We start from the raw sequence: 17618 nt of genomic DNA, 5'->3' as shown, positions 1-17618 counted from the left end.
CATATGTTTCAATGCATGCAGCTATTATATGGGGTGTGCTAAAGTAGGCTTCCAGTTGTACAAATACATAATACACTAATACATAAATAGTAATACAAGAATAAACTCTGTGTCTTGTGTACTCACAACTACAAACCTACGTTTGCCCACCCTGAATAAACAGCAGAATATACACTGTCGATTATTTATACCTGCATTCCCACATGTCCGTGCCTCTCCCACCCCACCGCCATCATTGTGTAATCAATCTCTGAGAAAAAAGTAGCTAAGATAGGTTGTGTTTCAATGTACTTCTGTGAGCAGATCCATGAAACTTGCCCAGTGGCACAGAGAACTGACAGAGCTTTAGTATTTCCCACGTGATGTCTTCTCCTGGTCTCACCCAGCTGACTTAGATGCCGTCTAGCCAGCTTGGTCTCCCATGGCCTGTCCACTCAGATACTAGAGCAAGCCTCTGGGGTCCTGTGTCAGGTCAGCTCTAGTAACTGCTCATTTATTCGACTTGCCATGTTAACCAAGCACCTGCTTGCTTGTTTTTTCTTTCCAATAAAACCTGAAAGCCCGAAGCAGAATTACTGGTAAATATACTTTAAAATGTAAAACACTTTGAATTCGCTTTGACTTGATTCCCTATATTAACAATGAAAAGCCCTAAAATATCACATTTCAAGTTGTGATATGTTTGTTTTTCAACATACAGTAACTATGAGATAAAGGAAAATATGTAAAAATCCTTTCACAGATTTTTTTTTCCAGCTAAAAATCATGCTTGGAAAGATTACATTTTATTAAGCCAAAATCTTTTCTAAATATCTATGTTATAAAAATGTACAGGTTATTATGAGTAGCTCCTAGTTCTATTCAATTCTCCATTAAATGCTTAGAGGAATATAAATCCTTGATGTATGGACTAAGATGCATTTTGCAGTGACTGGTCCATCTTCAAGTACCCAGAAATCAGTAGAATATTACCTTTATTTCCTAACATGTCAGTTGGAATACCTTTTCTTCTTGAATTACTACAATTGACTTTTGTTAATAAAAAGGGAGGGTAAACAATTGCACATTCCTTGAAATTTTCTAATAAAGGTGACACTCTGATATTTAAGAATTCAATGATATGAGTTGAGATTGTTTTTTTTAAACAGGTTTTCCAAGAGGGCTTTGACCCTGCTGATAGTTTTTAAACTGTATTAGATAAGCTGATTAGATTGTCTAGACTGGTGCTCCCAGCGGCACCAAAATGTTCTTCTCTCAAAGAGCCGTTATAAATGCCAGAAGCAGAATCTAAGACCATCCCCCTCCCACATCCATTGATGTTGCCATTGAATAGATGACCCGTCCCCCACTTCCTGGAAGCCTTCTCAGTTATACATGCTGGGCGAGGCTCCTCACAGACCAACCCCTTTATCATCTCTTTCTTCTGACCTATGAATCAAACCAATACACTACTCCCATTCACTGACCTATGTCATTGTGGTTTCTTATTGTTGCATTAAGGCACTTGGTCTGCTAATTCCTTTTGGAATGTCCTTTAGCTTTGGCACATCTTGAAGGCAGCTCGTTTGGTGCTCGCTCTGCACTGACAAATGAAGGCCCACGTTCCTGACTGTATCCTCTTCCAAGGAGTTTATAAATACCAGCAAGAAGTCAATAAGTATAGTCGGGTTTCATAAGTACATAAAAAAGTCTTCCTTCTTTTTCTAGGTGAGTCCTTTCTACAGAGCCCCATCTCCACCCCACCTGCACGCTCTTTCCCTGAGGTGTTGTTGACAACTACACCCAAGTCATAGGAAGTGGCGCTCTGCCACTAAAAGAAGTGGGGATGAGGGCCTCACAAACCGCCCATTCACATATTTGCATTCAGTGGGGTTGTTTTGCCTGTTTTCTTTTAGATCATCTCAACTTTGGTCTCTTGGAACCATCCACTTGTGACAGTCAAAAGTAAGTGTACATTTTAATTTTTCTTTCAATTAGTTGTGAACGGAACTCGCAGTTTCGTTCAGTGGTTTTCACAAGAGAGAATTTCATTCAAATATTTGCATAATGAATGGGAGTTTCATAGATGGGAAAGATAGGAAAGCCCCTCTTTAATTTTTGTGGAAAGGATAATGGGCAGAAATGAAATAAATAAGGCACCGCCCGTCACCCTTGAATATAACAAAGTATATTTGCAGCCACTGAATGGAATGGTTTCTATTTTTAATTTTGTTAATTTAATTTTTGTTTAAGTATACTTAGCACACAATCTTATATTGGTTCTATTAGTTTCAGGTGCATGATATAGTGATTCGACATTTTTATACTTTACAGTGTGAGCACCCTACTAATCCTAGGCATCATCTGTCATCACATATATACCAGCTTCATCCTAGGCAGCTTCCAGAGTCCTCTCAAGAGTCCTCTTCCTTTATTTTAAATTGGGCCACAGCCCAAGAAGTACCTTAAATGACATCAATTTTATGCTCTGTGAGGTCCTCACCACTGTGAGGCAATGTGGTATAATGGTTAGTGCCCCAAATCTGGAGATGCTTGGGACCAATTCCTGGCCTTCCACTTACTAGCTGCATGATTTGGGGCACGTCAAAACCTCTCAGTGCCTCTGTTTTTCTGTCTATAAAATGGGGCTAATAATGGTTGTTATGGTTATTACAAGGATTAGATGAGTTAATATTTTCAAAATGTTAATACTTGGCACATAATGAGGTCTGTAAAAATGTTTGTTGAATAAGTGAAAATAAATTAAGCATACAGGGATACTCCAACGTCTCATATTAGGAGACTGAAAAACTGGTTTGGTGTAGAAACAATGACACTCCAGTAGCAATAAACACACCTACCACCCAAATATTGGCTCCCAATGACTATTTCCTAATAAAAGGAACCAGAACTCTTTGGAGATCTGGTTGATTCAGGTGTGTGTGTGGGGGGGGGGGGGGGGGGGAGGGCTATGCTCTAACCATTGAACACCACGACCAGGGCAACACAAAACTTTTTTGCAGGAATAATTGTTCTTGGAGTGCAAAGTGGATGATGATATGTGCATTAGTTATATATTACAGCATAACAAATTCCCATGAATTGAGTGGCTTGAAAGAGCAGGTAATTATTAATCCGCAGTTCCTGTGGACCAGGAATCTGGGTGCAGCCTAGCTGGAGCCTCTCCTTAGGATCGCAGAGATGTAGTCAAGATTTTGTCTGGGCTGTGTTCCTCCTTGAAGCTTGGGCTGCTTTTCTTCCAAGAGCATGTGGTTGTGGGCAGAATTAAGGCGGGGTTGTACGACTGAGGTCCCCTGCTTTTTTGCTGGCCGTCTCCTGGTGCTCTCTCATCTCCTAGATCAGTGGTTCTCAACCTGTGGGTCGCGACCCCTTTGGTGGTCGAACGACCCTTTCACAGGGGTCGCCTAAGAACCATCGGAAAACACATATAATTACATATTGTTTTGTGATTAATCACTACACTTTCATTATGTTCAATTTGTAACAATGAAAATACATCCTGCATATCAGATATTTACATGACGATTCATAACAGTAGCAAAATTACAGTGACGAAGTAGCAACGAAAATAATTTTATGGGTGGGGGTCACCACAACATGAGGAACTGTATTAAAGGGTCGGGGCATTAGGAAGGTTGAGAACCGCTGTCCTAGAGAGTGTTCACACTGCTTTCCATGTGGCCACTTGCTTCTCACAGGCCCCGCCACAGCGTGGCAGAGTCAAGCCAGCAGGAGACTCTCTGACTCCAGGCTGCTCAGATGGAGTCTCACAGAATGTAACCTAGTCCAGGGCTCTCTGGCCTTTCACCATGGCTGTATTCCAGTGGCTAGACACAAGCCAGGGGCTGTGCCTGTCTCAAGGGAGGGTATTATATGAGGGTGTGACTGGCGGGGGATCCCCTTAGGCTGTGCCCACTACAACAGGAGAGGTTTAAACAGATACAGGCAGCTGGGTATCGGGATCTCAACCATACTAGTATGTGAGCAAACTAGAGAGGAGGAGGACAAATAGAACATGCTTGCTTCTTGCCTTCAGTAAGACTAGAGCTTGAGGTAAATAAAGTGATTTAATTTCCCCTCCTTCCTCCCTCCCCCGACACAAAATTATACTCCTCAAAGCTTAAAACTACTCCTCCTCAAAGTTATCAAATGAGAGCTCTGGTTATTTGCAGATGAAGAAATCGGAGAAAAATATTTGGAGGTAGCTCATAAACACATCCCCTGACTACGGCCTTTTCCTGAGTATAGCCTTTTCCTGACTAGGGCCTTTTCTTTTCAGCAGCGAAAAAATTTGCACAGAAATGTGTTCTCAATTCAGTGGCAACAAAGTTTATGCGCTTTAAGAAACCTCCACAAAAGTTCAGATAAAACGGTCTGCTTCTCAACTTTTCATGACAATTTTTTTCATTTTTGAGATTGTTGAATTTTTTAATACTTGGGTTTTAAAATTCTGTCTACTAATAATTAGTAGTAGTATGATAATATTTAGGTTGTATTTCTTGCATTTTACATGATGTTGCTAAATTTGTATATTTTAAGTGTCTTAAATATTCATCTTCACCGATTTCTTTTTATGGATTCTGAATCCTTATATTGAATGCAAAAATGCTGGTACTGTCATTTTGCTCCAGTATTGGAATTGCCTCCCAGATTCATATGAGTTCAATTTTTTTTCCTTCCTGATTGCTTCTTTGAACACCAGAATGTCCCGGAAATCCTGACACTTAGGCGTTGGATCTCCGTTAGCCAAGTTGCTGTGTGCATCTGGAAGCAAAGCACAAGCATCCTTTGTTAGACAAAGTCTGTGCCTAATTGTGGGCTTGGATAATGCGATCACTGTCCCTGTGCGTCTCCATGGAGGTTACTACAAACCTATTAGCAGACCAAACCGCAGGCCTTTGCCGTTCACGTCTCAGATGCGCAGCCACCTGGGAGAAAGCAGGCGACTTGTGGAAACGTAACTCATTAGCAGCCAAAAGTTGAGATGAACTATATGCTGGAAAGATAATTCAATTAAGAAAAGAGGAGGAAGGATTTCTTGTGGATCCTCCTCCTCGCCCTTCACCTCTCTTTCAAGTCTCTTCCTACACTGGTTTTCTTCTTTCTGCTCACTCATGACTAAGCCCGAGGCTGTAGTCCTTGGTTTCTCTTGTGCCAACGGGTACAAAGGGCGGTTATTGGGAATGGTGAGACATAATCACCTGTAGCCAGTGGTGAAATAACTCATTTAGCAAATAAAGGTCAGCGCTTGCTTGCTTCCTTCCTTTCTTCCTTGCAGTTGTTTTCTTTGTGAGAATGAAATAAAGGGACCTTTTATAAAAATACAAAATAAGTTAGAGCAAATAGGAGTAACCTTTGCTGCTGGAGAAGGGAGGATTAAGCGAAAGCCCGGAAGAGGAGCATTTGTCTCTGGTTGGAAGGCCACAGGATAAAGCGATTCTTTATCAGAACTGAATCCAGTGGCAAGTCTTGGACTTTTCCAAGGTTGCTGGCCCAGGCTAGTCATCAGATCTCTTTCCCACAGAGATAACTGAGGGGTTTACATTTGCCTAATTGGCTTCATCGAGTCTACTTGCCATGTGTCTTAATAGATACATCTGGTACTTCCACCCATTACTGAAATTCTGAGCTTATTACTGCATGCATTTGTTTCTGCACCATCCTAGCGTCATTTTGCATCATGCTGATTAAATCTAAATGTGGGTTTCCTCGTTTGGGGGTGCTTTGGTAGCAATAGGTTGTAGTCATGTGGGTCTTCCCTTGGCATGGCAGGCATTCACCAGCCTCCTCATTCCATCTCTCTCTTTGGTACTGTTCTTGGGGTCGCGTGTCCCCAGGGAAGCGACACCACCTCCTGCCTCCCCCACGGAGCTCTCCTGTCCCTGGGTTTCTGTTATACCTGTGTTCTGTGCGTGGTCATTCCTGTCTTATCTTACGCACCCGTTGTTTGCTGGGGATATTTTCTCTCTTCAGAGAGGCGATTAGCTCTTTGAGGGCAAGGGTTCTGTCTTTGGTCGTTTGTGGCCTCACAGTGCTCATGGCCCTCAGCACGTGAAGCCCACCTGCCACCACCCTCCAGGCCTCCAACTCTCATCCCGATCAAAACAGCATTTTCTCAAATCAAGAGAATTATGTACCTTCCCTTTGCCTCACCCTGAGCTGGGGCCACAGAGGTGGGGCCAGCCAAACAGAATGTTCACCCCTGTTTTCAGAACCTCCCACCCTCCTCTCCGCACCTCCTGCCCATCCCCAGAGCTCCCAGGCTCCTTCCAGGCATCTCTCCTGGGACTCATTCTCTAAGCCCTGACCCTCGCAGAGGTCTCAGCTGAGGCTGGCTCCTCCCAGGGCAATCGTGTTCTAATGGCCAGAAAGACCCCAAGGCCCAAAGTAATGCACTTCTGATAAAGGAATTCCAGGCACCGTGATAGGCAGTGGGGGAGGTCTGTTTAACCCATCCTGGTCCGGTTTTCCTTAAATCACAACACACTGGTAGATGCCTACTCTGCTTGCTCACAGGTCCACCCTGCCCTCGGGTTATGAAAAGGATGCAAATGTTGATCTCTGTTCTTACAGCGGGAGCGAATCACCCACACGTGTCTCCAGAGGCGGACTAATGTAGTCTTTACGAACTTTTCTTACCACACATCCTGGGTGCCAGTCTCAGTGTTTCTACTTAGCAGCTGTGTGGCCGTGCACACATTTCTAATTTTTATTTTGAGGGTCCTTGTCTTCATTTATAACACCAGGATAGCAAAGCCCATTTCAAAGATGTTATAAAGATTCAATGAACTAAAGCATGGACCATTCTTGGCACATAATAAGTATATATGACATGGGTGCCATTAATAATAACAAGTAGAGCTAGGAAGGATTGTAAATCCAAGCAAGGCAGTTTGGAGGATAAGGCTGAGAACAGTTATGTAGAGCAAGGCAATGATGGAGATGGACAAGGACGCAGGAGACCTTGTTAGAAGCCGACTTCCTCCCCTCATAGGAGAGCATGTGTGCTGTCCAATGTCTGTGCTGGCTTAGCCACAGGGACCTAGTCCCCTGACCACGTGCCCTGCAGAGGCATTGTTGGTGTGGAAGCAGCCTGCTTGCCCATTGTCACCACAGGGCAGGGGGTAAAGGTGGCTTCACCTGTTCTCATAACTGTTTCCAAGTCTCTCTCTTCTGCTTGGACTGTGCAGTCCTCAAAGCCAAGATCTGCAGTTTGTTCCTATATCCCAGACCACGGTGGAGGGTACATGCTCATGCTCAATTACTGGCAGACTGATCGGAGGGGTAAGCAATGCTGGAATTTTGCTGCATTGCATCTTCTACAACACTTTACACGATCGATCATGTAAAGGATTAACAAAGACTCAATACGAATATGTGGACGCATTTTCCCTGCATTCAAGAACATGATTCAACCCAGTGAAAGATGGAGATAGTGTGGTTGTGGTTCTCTGGAGCAACATTGTTTGTGGGGGCACGGAGGAAAAAAAGATGTGACTTAGGAAAGTTGCAACAGCCTTGAAAATACTGGCTGTGCTGCATGAAAGGAAAAACCAACAGACAAATTAAAAAGCCCCAACCATACAGCACTGGAAGAGAAGTCTGTAAAATCAAGCCTGATGCCAAAAGGGACGAGTTGGCAGCCTGGAATGGGTCATTGCAAATCCGTTTGGCTCGTGATTTCACACTTCTCTGAGCTGCTGCTGTTCCATGATATTCAGAGGTGAATGTGTTCCCATCTTATTGGCCTCCTCCAAAGCAATGATTTATTAAAGGCTGCAGGCCCAGCCGGCGTGGCTCAGCGGTTGAGCATCGACCTATAAACCAGGAGGTCACAGTTCAATTCCCAGTCAGGGCACATGACCGGGTTGCGGGCTTGATCCCCAGTGTTGGTTGTGCAGGAGGCAGCCAATCAATGATTCTCTCTCTTCATTGATGTTCCAACCTCTTTTTCTCTCTCCCTTCCTTTCTGTAATCAATAAAAATATTAAAATAATTAATAATAAAACAAATTTTAGAAGGCTGCATGTTTCCTTTCTATTCTTGTTTACACCTTGCCATCCTGCTGTTTACAGGATTGGCCTCTCACGCTCTGCCTGGGGTGGTTTCTATTCCTGTGTGGTTACAGTTGCCAGAGGAGTCTTTGAGCTGCTCGGTTTTGAAGAGGGGGAAGCCTCACAGCCTGTGGAATCCCGGCGTGGCACGCATCTCCACCGTGAAAGAGGCGTGGAGCGTTTATGAACTTGTGTGCAGCTGTGAAACTGCACGTTCAAGTATATGCAATGCTTGAAAGTGCCCGCTGTGCATCTCATTACGGATATAATACCAGGCGTGATTTCTCATATGAGCTGATGTCTCCTTGGAAGTCGCCTAGAGTCACATGAAATGTGATTTCTTTCCAAAGGGGAGTGCTTGCCGTGTTTCTCCAGAAGTGGATGGAGCATTGGCCCTTGGACTGAAGGGTCCCAGGTTCAATTTCAATCAAGGGCAAGTACCTTGGTTGCAAGTTTGATCCCCAGCCCTGGTCAGGGTGCGTGTGAGAGGCAACCAGTCTCTCTCTCTCTCTCTCTCTCTCTCTCTCTCTCTCTCTCTCTCTCTCTCTCTTTCTCTCTATCTCCCCCTCCCACTCTCTCTAAAAAAAAAAATCAATGGTAAAATATCCTCAGGTGAGGATTAACACACACAGAGATGAGTTGCAACGTGGAATCTAAAAAATAAAATATAAAAAATAAGACAACAAAGGGGAGTGCTTGCTGTATTTCTCCAGCACTGGCTTGGAAATGGTGTCCTAATGCCTCCGGTCCCAACACCCGTCTTCCCCCCACGCCCCCCACCCTTGCCCAGCTCCTGCCTCCTGTCCTCACTTTGGTCTGATCTTTCTTTCCATCTGTATGGTCTCCTCTGGGCTTTGTGTTCAGGTGATGCACCTCCTGATCACAGAATCATGGCGGTACCTGGGACAAGTGGGAACTGGAAATTGGAAATAGTTCCTTAGCTCTTGAAGCAAGGGATCCAGAAAGGTTGGGGGTGTTGAGCAGCAGTTGCTTTCATTACAATTGTTTTAGTGATGATTACCATGGCTCCTGGCACCAAGAGGAATGGCCCTGGGCAGAGTGGTAAGGAGGGCCAAGACTGGCCTTCCCTTCTGGGCCTCTTCAAGGCTTCATCCTTCTAGGGGCTCTTAACCCCTCCCACCCCCTAACCTGCTGGTAACACCCTTTCTGCTTCTGATGCTCGTTTCCTCAGACACTTCAGGCTCCTTCGCTTGGGTACTCATTTCTCCCAGCAAAACTTCCAGTCCAGAGAACATTCCTTTGGGTGCTCACTGTGATATGCACATGGAAGGTCTTGGTCTAGTCTAGTGCCTGTCCTATTTTCCGTAATCTCAGTTTGTGAGCCTCTGTTTCTCATCCATACAAGAGAACGTAGTCAAACCTCACGGGACTGTCATGAGCATTAAGTTAAATGATGGATATGAAGTCCCTTAAGTTCCTTCCCACCTTAACATGCCTCTTAAGAAGTGACTCTAGAGAAAAGGGAATCCTTGTGCATTGTTGAAGGGAATGCAAATGGGCATAGCCACTACTGGAAAATAGTATGGAGGTTCCTCAAAAATTAAAAATGGAACTGCCTTATGACCAAGCAATTCCATTTCTGAGTATATATTTGAAGAAACCCAAAACACTAATTCAAAAGAATATATGCACCCCTATGTGTATTGCAGTGTTATTTGCAATAGCCAAGCTATGGGAGCAGCCCGGTGCCCATCAGTACACAAGTGGATAAAAAGTGGTGGGACATATATACAGTGGAATATTACTCAGCCAGAAAACGAAGGAAATCTTACCATTTGCCACAACATGGATGGGCCTAGAGCAGTGATGGCGAACCTTTTGAGCTCAGTGTGTCAGCATTTTGAAAATCCCTAACTTAACTCTGGTGTCGTGTCACATATAGAATTTTTTTGATATTTGCAACCATAGTAAAACAAAGACTTATATTTTTGATATTTATTTTATATATTTAAATGCCATTTAACAAAGAAAAATCAACCAAAAAAATGAGTTCGCATGTCACCTCTGACACGTGTGTCGTAGGTTCGCCATCACTGGCCTAGAGGGTATTAGACTCAGTGAAATAAGTCAGTCAGAGGAAGACAAATGTCATATGATTTCACTTATATGTGGAATCTAAAGAACAATATAGATGAACAAGCAAAAAAGAAACAGATCTTAGATACAGGGAACAGATGGATGGTTGCTAGAGGGGAGGGTGGTTGGGAATTGGGTACAAAGGGCGAAGGGATTGAGAAGTGCTACCAATCTTGGTAGTTACCACATAGTCATGGGATGTAAAGGACAGCATAGGAAATCTAATCAATAATATTATCATAACTATGTATGGTGCCAGGTGAGCTCTCATATGGAGCTTCTACCTGCTTCAGATCCACCTGTGTCTGAGGCAGACCCAGAAACTGAAATGGAATCTCAGCAGCCAAGAGGAACGATCTGTCCAAAGGTTACAGGGATGGAATTGATGACATGATCTCTGAACTGGGATGGAGGCTGGCAATGCAGAGCAGACAGGAGGCTGGTTCTAAGGGGAAGGGAGGGAGGGGAGTAGGGTGCTCACTTTGGCACAAAATTAAAGAGGGTACAATACAACTCCATAATTGAAATAAGGAATATCGACTGCAATATCTTTTAAACATAAAAATTAATGCAAAAAAATCATAATGAACAAAATATCAGCATTTGAAATAAAGGCAGGATTCATAACAGTGATGAGCCCACAGCAAAAGATAAAATCAGCAATAGCGATCCTGTCCCCGCCCTGGGATGATGTCCACTGGGCTGGGAGGAAAGGCCTGGAGAGGGCTTCAAGTCCCTACCCCTGGCCTCCCCTCACGCACTCTTGGATCCTGAGTTTGGCTGAAGTATAATTTGTGACAAAAGAAAAGACTGCATCAGATGAAATTCAGATGTTGTTTCCAGTGAAGTGACTATAATGAAATTTAGTTTGGAAAGAACACATGAAACAAATGGTTCATCAGACCCTGGATTTAGGTTGGGAGTCGGCAAATGGTGACCCGCAGGCCAGCTGTGTGTTTCTTAGGTAAAGTGTTATTGGCACACAGGCCCACTTGTTTGTTTTTGTATCATCTTTTGTGACATAATTGAGTACTTGCAACAGAGACCATATGTTCTGCAAAGCCAAAAATATCCGCTATCTCGCCTGATGCAGCCCCCGATAGAGATGATTAAAGCACTCAGATGTTTTTGGATCAGCGTATGAGACTGGCCACAGTGTAGAATATACAACAGAGCATCCGAGGACATTTACAGAGACTATCATAACCTTCCATGTGTAAGAAGTCGGAGAAATGGGGAAGAGATCAGGGTTCAGAAAGTAAATGGAGAGGCAGCAGCAAGTGGGTGGGGTCTGTGTGTGCCTGGGCCCCTCGGAGTCCTTATCAGAGTTCAGCTGTGACTTGATATCACAGGCCCTGACACGCTTCTGAGAGCTTGACAGCACCCGTAATTGGCAGAAAGCAACCATGGGTTTGTGAAAAAGTACGATCCTTTGCATTATCACATCAATGATTTGTGGATTTAATTACTTTATCTTGTTAATGTGGATAATTTAGCACTGACTTCATCAACTCAGAAGGCATTTTGTGGGCATCTATTTGTGCAGAAACGGCAAGAGTTGCCCTCAAAGTCGTGTACTTGTGAGCATGAGTGGGAGCAAACAGAGGTAGGAAAGCCTGGACAATGTGTTCTGATGTGCCTCGAGCTTCCGGTGCATAGAGGAGAGACCACAGGGAGATAAGAGGAGCAACATCAACTCATGGAAGGCCCTAATGCTGTCTAGGGAGTTTGAACTTTTACCAGGAGCCAGTAGGAAACTTCTTGATCAAGGAGATGGCATATCCATACTTGTGCTTCAATTAGGGTGTTAATTGAGTGTGCGGTGGTGGAAGGTGGATGAGAGTAGAAGTCGGGGGATTAGTCAGTAGGCAATTTCAATAGCCTGGGATGGTTTGTAGTCCTACAGAGATGACGTGGGCCTTGGGTGAGCAGTATCAATGGAAATGGGGAGAAAGACATTTAAAAGTGACGGTGAGGGTAAAATCAACCAAGATTCTGCCACTTGATTAGTAAGGGCTCCTAGATTGGAGTTGAGGTGATTGGGAGGCTGGAGAAGGTATTAATCATATTAATAGAAATAGAGAAGCCAGGGAGAGAAGTAGGTTTGAGGGTCAAAAATAATAAGATGAGTTTTCTATGAAATGAATTGAAGACACTATAAAATACCTGGGTGGTAGGGGGAGGGGAAGGAAGAGAGAGAAAGAGAGAGAGGGAGAGATAAAGGAGTTGGTGCTAGAAATGAAGATTTAGGAATTATCTGAGAAAAGATAATTATTGAGGCTGTGGGCATAGATAAAATACAAGATGCTCAGTTAAAATTGAACTTCAGAACCAGCAAAGAATCATGTTTGAGGCTAAGAATGTCCCACATAATATTTAGGACATCCTTATGCTAAAAAGTTATTCATTGTTGATCTGAAATTCAAATTTAACTGGGCATTCTGTATTTTTATTTGCTAGATCTGGGCAACCCTAGACTGTGGGGATTGTCCATAATTATGATATGGTCAGAAGAAGAGAAGATAGTGAAAGATCCTGGACTGGAGAGATAGGTCGTAGGAAAGCTAGGATGCTGTACCATCATGGAATCAAAGGGCAGAGTGGGTTTCAGGAGGGTTGAGCAGAAAGGTCAAGGTCATTGCATCTGGCCACTTGGGAGTCATTAGGGACCTTGGAGAAAGCAGATAGAGGTCTGGTTACAACGGGTTAAGGAGTAAATAAAATAAGGGAGATGGAAATAATTAGTGTAGACTCTTTTAGGAAGTATGATGGAGAAGAGAAGAAGAGAGATGGGATGGTAAACGGTAACAAAACAGAAGGCAGGTTTGCAGGATTAGAGAGACCAAGCCTACTTTCCAGCTTTGGAGAAGGAGCCTGGAGAAGTGGCATCCTGAAGATGTAAGAGGAATAATGGGGACAGGGATGGAGTGAGCTATGGGTGATGGTGGGAGGGGGGATCGGGACATAAATGGAGGCATTCGCCTTTGCCTGGAGGATGCTCCCTCTTCCTCTGGAAGGAAGGAAAGGGGGTGGGGGGGGATGTGGAGGCTTCCACAGTAGGGAGAGCAAGGAAGGCTTTTTATTTTTTCCTTGCTGTCTGACCATGATATTGAGAGTGTATTATGGAGGGAGGATTGGAGAAGACTCAGACTCAAAATATTCCGTTTGCTGATTGCACAGGACTGATCTGAGAAGAGCTCAAAGGGTGCCTATAATCCACCCACGTGGGAACCATTCAGGTCCCTCTGTTGTATCTTCCTCCAGCTCTAGGGATCTGTATCGATTCATCACATAATTAAATTGCTCACTGGGGAAGAGAAAATGACAGAAACATAACTGAACCGACTAACACTCCTCCATTTTGTTAAAGCAGGAGACTCAGGCCACACAAGGATCAGGGCCATTTATCTGTGTCTCTAATTCTAGAGGGGGTACCGGGGTACCCAGCAGACAGCATTTGGAAGAACATGTGGAACTCCTAGCCTGTGAGTTCCTGTCTATACGATGCAGACAGTGAGTGTCACGTGGCGTTAATGGCTCTGCTATGTCACACCCACATACCAGGGACTCACAGATGTACAGGCGACACACGCTGATCCCAGCCACGGTCCCTCGGCTCTCCGGGAGCTCAGGTCAGAGGACTATTTTGCAGAGGGAGAGGATGAGGTTGAGGAGCAAAGCAGCCTGCAGTCTCTTAGCTGCTTTTTCTCATTTGCAGCACGGGGAGGGAGCCCTTTACCAAGCAGCAGAAGCCTGAGAAAGAGAGTTATTTCGGGGAGTGGGTGGGGAGGGGCCGTCTGCCTGGGAAAGATCTTAGTGCCTCCACCTCCAGAGAACATTAGCACATCCTGCCCCTTCTCCACCGTCCTCTCTCTCTCCCTCCTCCTCGCCCCCAACACAAAGACACAAATGAAATTCCTAAAAGTAGACTACTTCTGCTTAGTTATTTTTAGTATTGGCTGTTAGTATTTATCAAGCTTTTCCGTGATCATTTGTCCTCCCACCCACTTCTCTTCCTGCCTCTGTGTGCTGGGCTTGGGATGGAGGGGGCATGTAGCACGAACAGCTGGTGGCCTCATAGAAACATCGCCTGGAGAGAGGAGACTGCGGGCCTTTCAAATCAATCGCCCCACACTCAGCTGGAAGAGAAGAAAGATCTGCATTCCATTAGCTTTGGAGGGCAAGGGACGCCTTGGTGAAGGTGAGCCCTTTAAAATGCCTACGTGCTAGATGGTGCTTCATGAGGTCAAGGGCCCTGGTCAAGGAGCTGGGTTAGAGAACCCACACATGCACAGAGGTCATCATACAGGCAGAATGGGTGGGAGGCCAAGCAAAGAAGCAGAAAGACAGAGGAAGCAGATACCGGAGGAGAGAAAAGAATAAAAACCCATGCACGACTCAGGGATCTGAGCGAGCTGAAGGGCTGAAGTGACGCGAGGTGGGTGGGGTTGCAAAGGCCAGAGGAGGAAAGCTCTGTGGCACCGCAGTAAGTTATGGCTTAATGCTGAACGCTGCTGGTTCCGTCCCCAGCCTGTCCTGTCCCCTGGAGGCGATGCCCAGAGCAGCCACATTGCTCTGGGGAGAAGCTCCCAGACAGGACAGGGTCTAACAAAGGGGTGCTGAATGGAAGGAGGCCAGTCCAAATTGAGTCGCGGTAGCTGCATGGCCACTACACCCCTTGCCTGCTCTATCCACTGAGCCAAACTGGTTTACGCCTGCTTATTTTTTTAAATATATTTTATTGATTTTTTTACAGAGAGGAAGGGAGAGGGATAGAGAGTCTGAAACATTGATGAGAGAGAAACATCGATCAGCTGCCTCTTGCACACCCCCTCCTGGGGATGTGCCCGCAACCAAGGTACATGCCCTTGACCAGAATCGAACCTGGGACCCTTAAGTCCGCAGGCCGATGCTCTATCCACTGAGCCAAACCGGTTAGAGCCCTTGCCTGCTTATTAATGCATCCGTGTATGAGAAAGCAGAAGAGAGTTGTTCCTTTTTTAAAAAAGAATATGTTTTTATTGATTTCAGAGAGGAAGGGAGAGTGAGAGAGAGAAACATCAATGATGAGAGAGAATCATGGATTGGCTCTCTCCTGCATGCCCGCTACTGGGGATCGAGCCCACAGCCTGGGCATGTGCCCTTGGCCGGAATTGAACCCGGGACCCTTCAGTTCGCACGCTGATGCTCTATCCACTGAGCAAAAGCAGCTAGGGCGAGTTGTTTCCTTTTGCATCTTAAAAAAAAAAGTTTTGGCTTGATTTTTGTGTTATTTTTAAGTTTTATTATCTTTTTCAGTTTCCTAGAAATGGAAAAATACAGTAAATGAAATAAAAAAAAATTCAATGAATGGGCTTAACCCATGGAGGGAATAGAGAAAAAAATCAGTGAACTTGTAGATAAAATAATAGAAATGGCCCAATTCAATCAACAGAGAAAATAAACTGAAATGGGAAAATATTAAAAGAACAGGGCTTCAGGGGACTTATGGGGATATAAAAATTGTCTAGAATGTGTATCATCAACATCCTAGAAGGAGAGAGTGAGAGATAGAGAGAGAGAGAGATAGAGAGAGAGAGAGAGAGAGAGAGGAGGCTGAAAAAATATTTGAAGAAACAATGGCTGAAAGTTTTTCAAATTTGACAAAAGACAGACTTATAGTGTCAAGAAGTTCAGTGAAAACCCAAATAGGATTAACCCAAAGACATCCACACTAAGACCCATAATAGTCAAACTTCTAAAAACTAAAGAAAAGACTTTAAAAACAACAAGAGAAAAATTAGACCTTATCTATTGGGGGTAAACAATTAGAATGAGAATGGATTTCTCATCAGAAAGCATGGAGGCCAGAGGAAGTGGCAGAATATTTTTTACTAGTAAATGCTGAAAAAAGGAACTGTCAAACCAGAATCCTAAATCCAGTGAAGATATCCTTCAGGAAAGAAAAAGAAAACATGACATTTTCAGCTGAGGGAAACCTAGACATTTGTCACCAGCAGACTTATGTTAAAGAAATATCTGAAGAAAGTTCTCTAAAGAAAGAAGTGATAAAAGAGGGAATCTTGGGACATCAGGAGGAAGAATGAATAATACAAAGAGTAAAAAATGGGAGTAAATACAATAAACTTTCCTTCTCCTGTTTTCTAAATTATGTGTGATGATTGCAGCAAAAATTATAACAGTGTCTGATGTGACTGTCAATATATGCAGAGAAAATATATTTTTTTAAAATATATTTTATTGATTTTTTACAGAGAGGAAGGGAGAGAGAGAGTTAGAAACATCGATGAGAGAGAAACATCGATCAGCTGCCTCCTGCACATCTCCTACTGGGGATATGCGCGCAACCCAGGTACATGCCCTTGACCGGAATCAAACCTGGGACCTTTCAGTCCGCAGGCCGACGCTCTATCCACTGAGCCAAACCGGTTTCGGCCAGAGGAAATATTTAAGAAAATTATATTATAAATGAGGGAGAGTAAAGGGATCTAAAGTGAGGTAAGGATTTTACTTTAGGTGGTATAATATCAACAATAATACACTCTTGTAAGTTATGTATATTTAAGGTAATGTGGAAAGCAAACATTAACAAAACTATATAAACAGTTATAATAAAAAGTACTAAATAAATAAAAATGGAATTCTAAAAAATGTTCAGGAGTCCACAGTGAGGTTAGAAAATGAAAATAAAGAAGGAGAAAATAGAGAATAAACAGGAAATAAGTAAAATGTCAGGCTTCAGCCCAAATAGATCAACAATTACATTATAATGTAAATGGCCTAAGCATATAGAATACGAGACAGAGATTGGCACATTGGATTTAAAAAATTGATTCAACCACATGCTATCTACAGAAAAACTACCTTAAAATATAATAATATAGAAGAGTGAAAATAAAAATATGGAAAAAGATGTACCAGATAAACATTGATGAAAAGTAAGAAGGAGTGGCTAAATTAAAGTCAGATAAAGACTCCAGAGCAGTGGTTCTCAACCCTCCTACTGCCGCAACCCTTTAATACAGTTCCTCCGGTTGTGGTGACCTCCCCAACCATAAAATTATTTTCGTTGCTACTTCATAACTGTAATTTTGCTACTGTTCTGAATCGTAATGTAAATATCTGATATGCTATATGTGTTTTCTGATGGTCGTGACCCACAGGTTGAGAACCGCTGCTCGAGAGTGAAGAAAATGACCAGGGCCATAGAAAGTCATTATATAATGACAAAAGGCTCAATCCATGGAAATGACATAGCAAATATACATATTTTGCATGCAAATTCTAAATATATACCAAACAGCAGAGAAAAATATGTGGAACAAAAACTGATAAAATTGAAGGAATAGACGAATTCACAATTAGAGTTGGAAACTTCAGCAAAGCTCTCTCAATCATTAGTAGAACAACTAGACAGAAAACCAACAAGTACGAAGAGCAACACAATAACACTATCAATCAACCAGA

The 17618-nt window shown here is 43.5% G+C and overlaps 1 protein-coding gene across 4 annotated transcripts in view; it reads left to right on the top strand.

Moving 5' to 3' along the window:
* NCALD (neurocalcin delta) overlaps positions 1–17618 on the top strand; it is a 291656-nt gene that overhangs the window by 141155 nt on the left and 132883 nt on the right. For 2 of the 4 annotated variants that reach the window (XM_036337948.1, XM_036337945.1), the window contains exon 3: positions 1896–1944. The exons of the other annotated variants lie outside the window; for them this stretch is intronic. The gene's annotated coding sequence lies outside the window, so the exon portion shown is untranslated. The remainder of the gene's footprint in view (positions 1–1895; positions 1945–17618) is intronic. 4 annotated transcript variants of the gene reach the window in all.

The sequence above is a fragment of the Myotis myotis genome, unplaced genomic scaffold (genome assembly GCF_014108235.1).
Source record: "Myotis myotis isolate mMyoMyo1 unplaced genomic scaffold, mMyoMyo1.p scaffold_m19_p_16, whole genome shotgun sequence".
NCBI classification, from domain to species: domain Eukaryota; kingdom Metazoa; phylum Chordata; class Mammalia; order Chiroptera; family Vespertilionidae; genus Myotis; species Myotis myotis.
The sequence above is the reverse complement of the archived record's forward strand: the minus strand, read 5'-3'. Positions and strand labels throughout refer to the sequence as shown.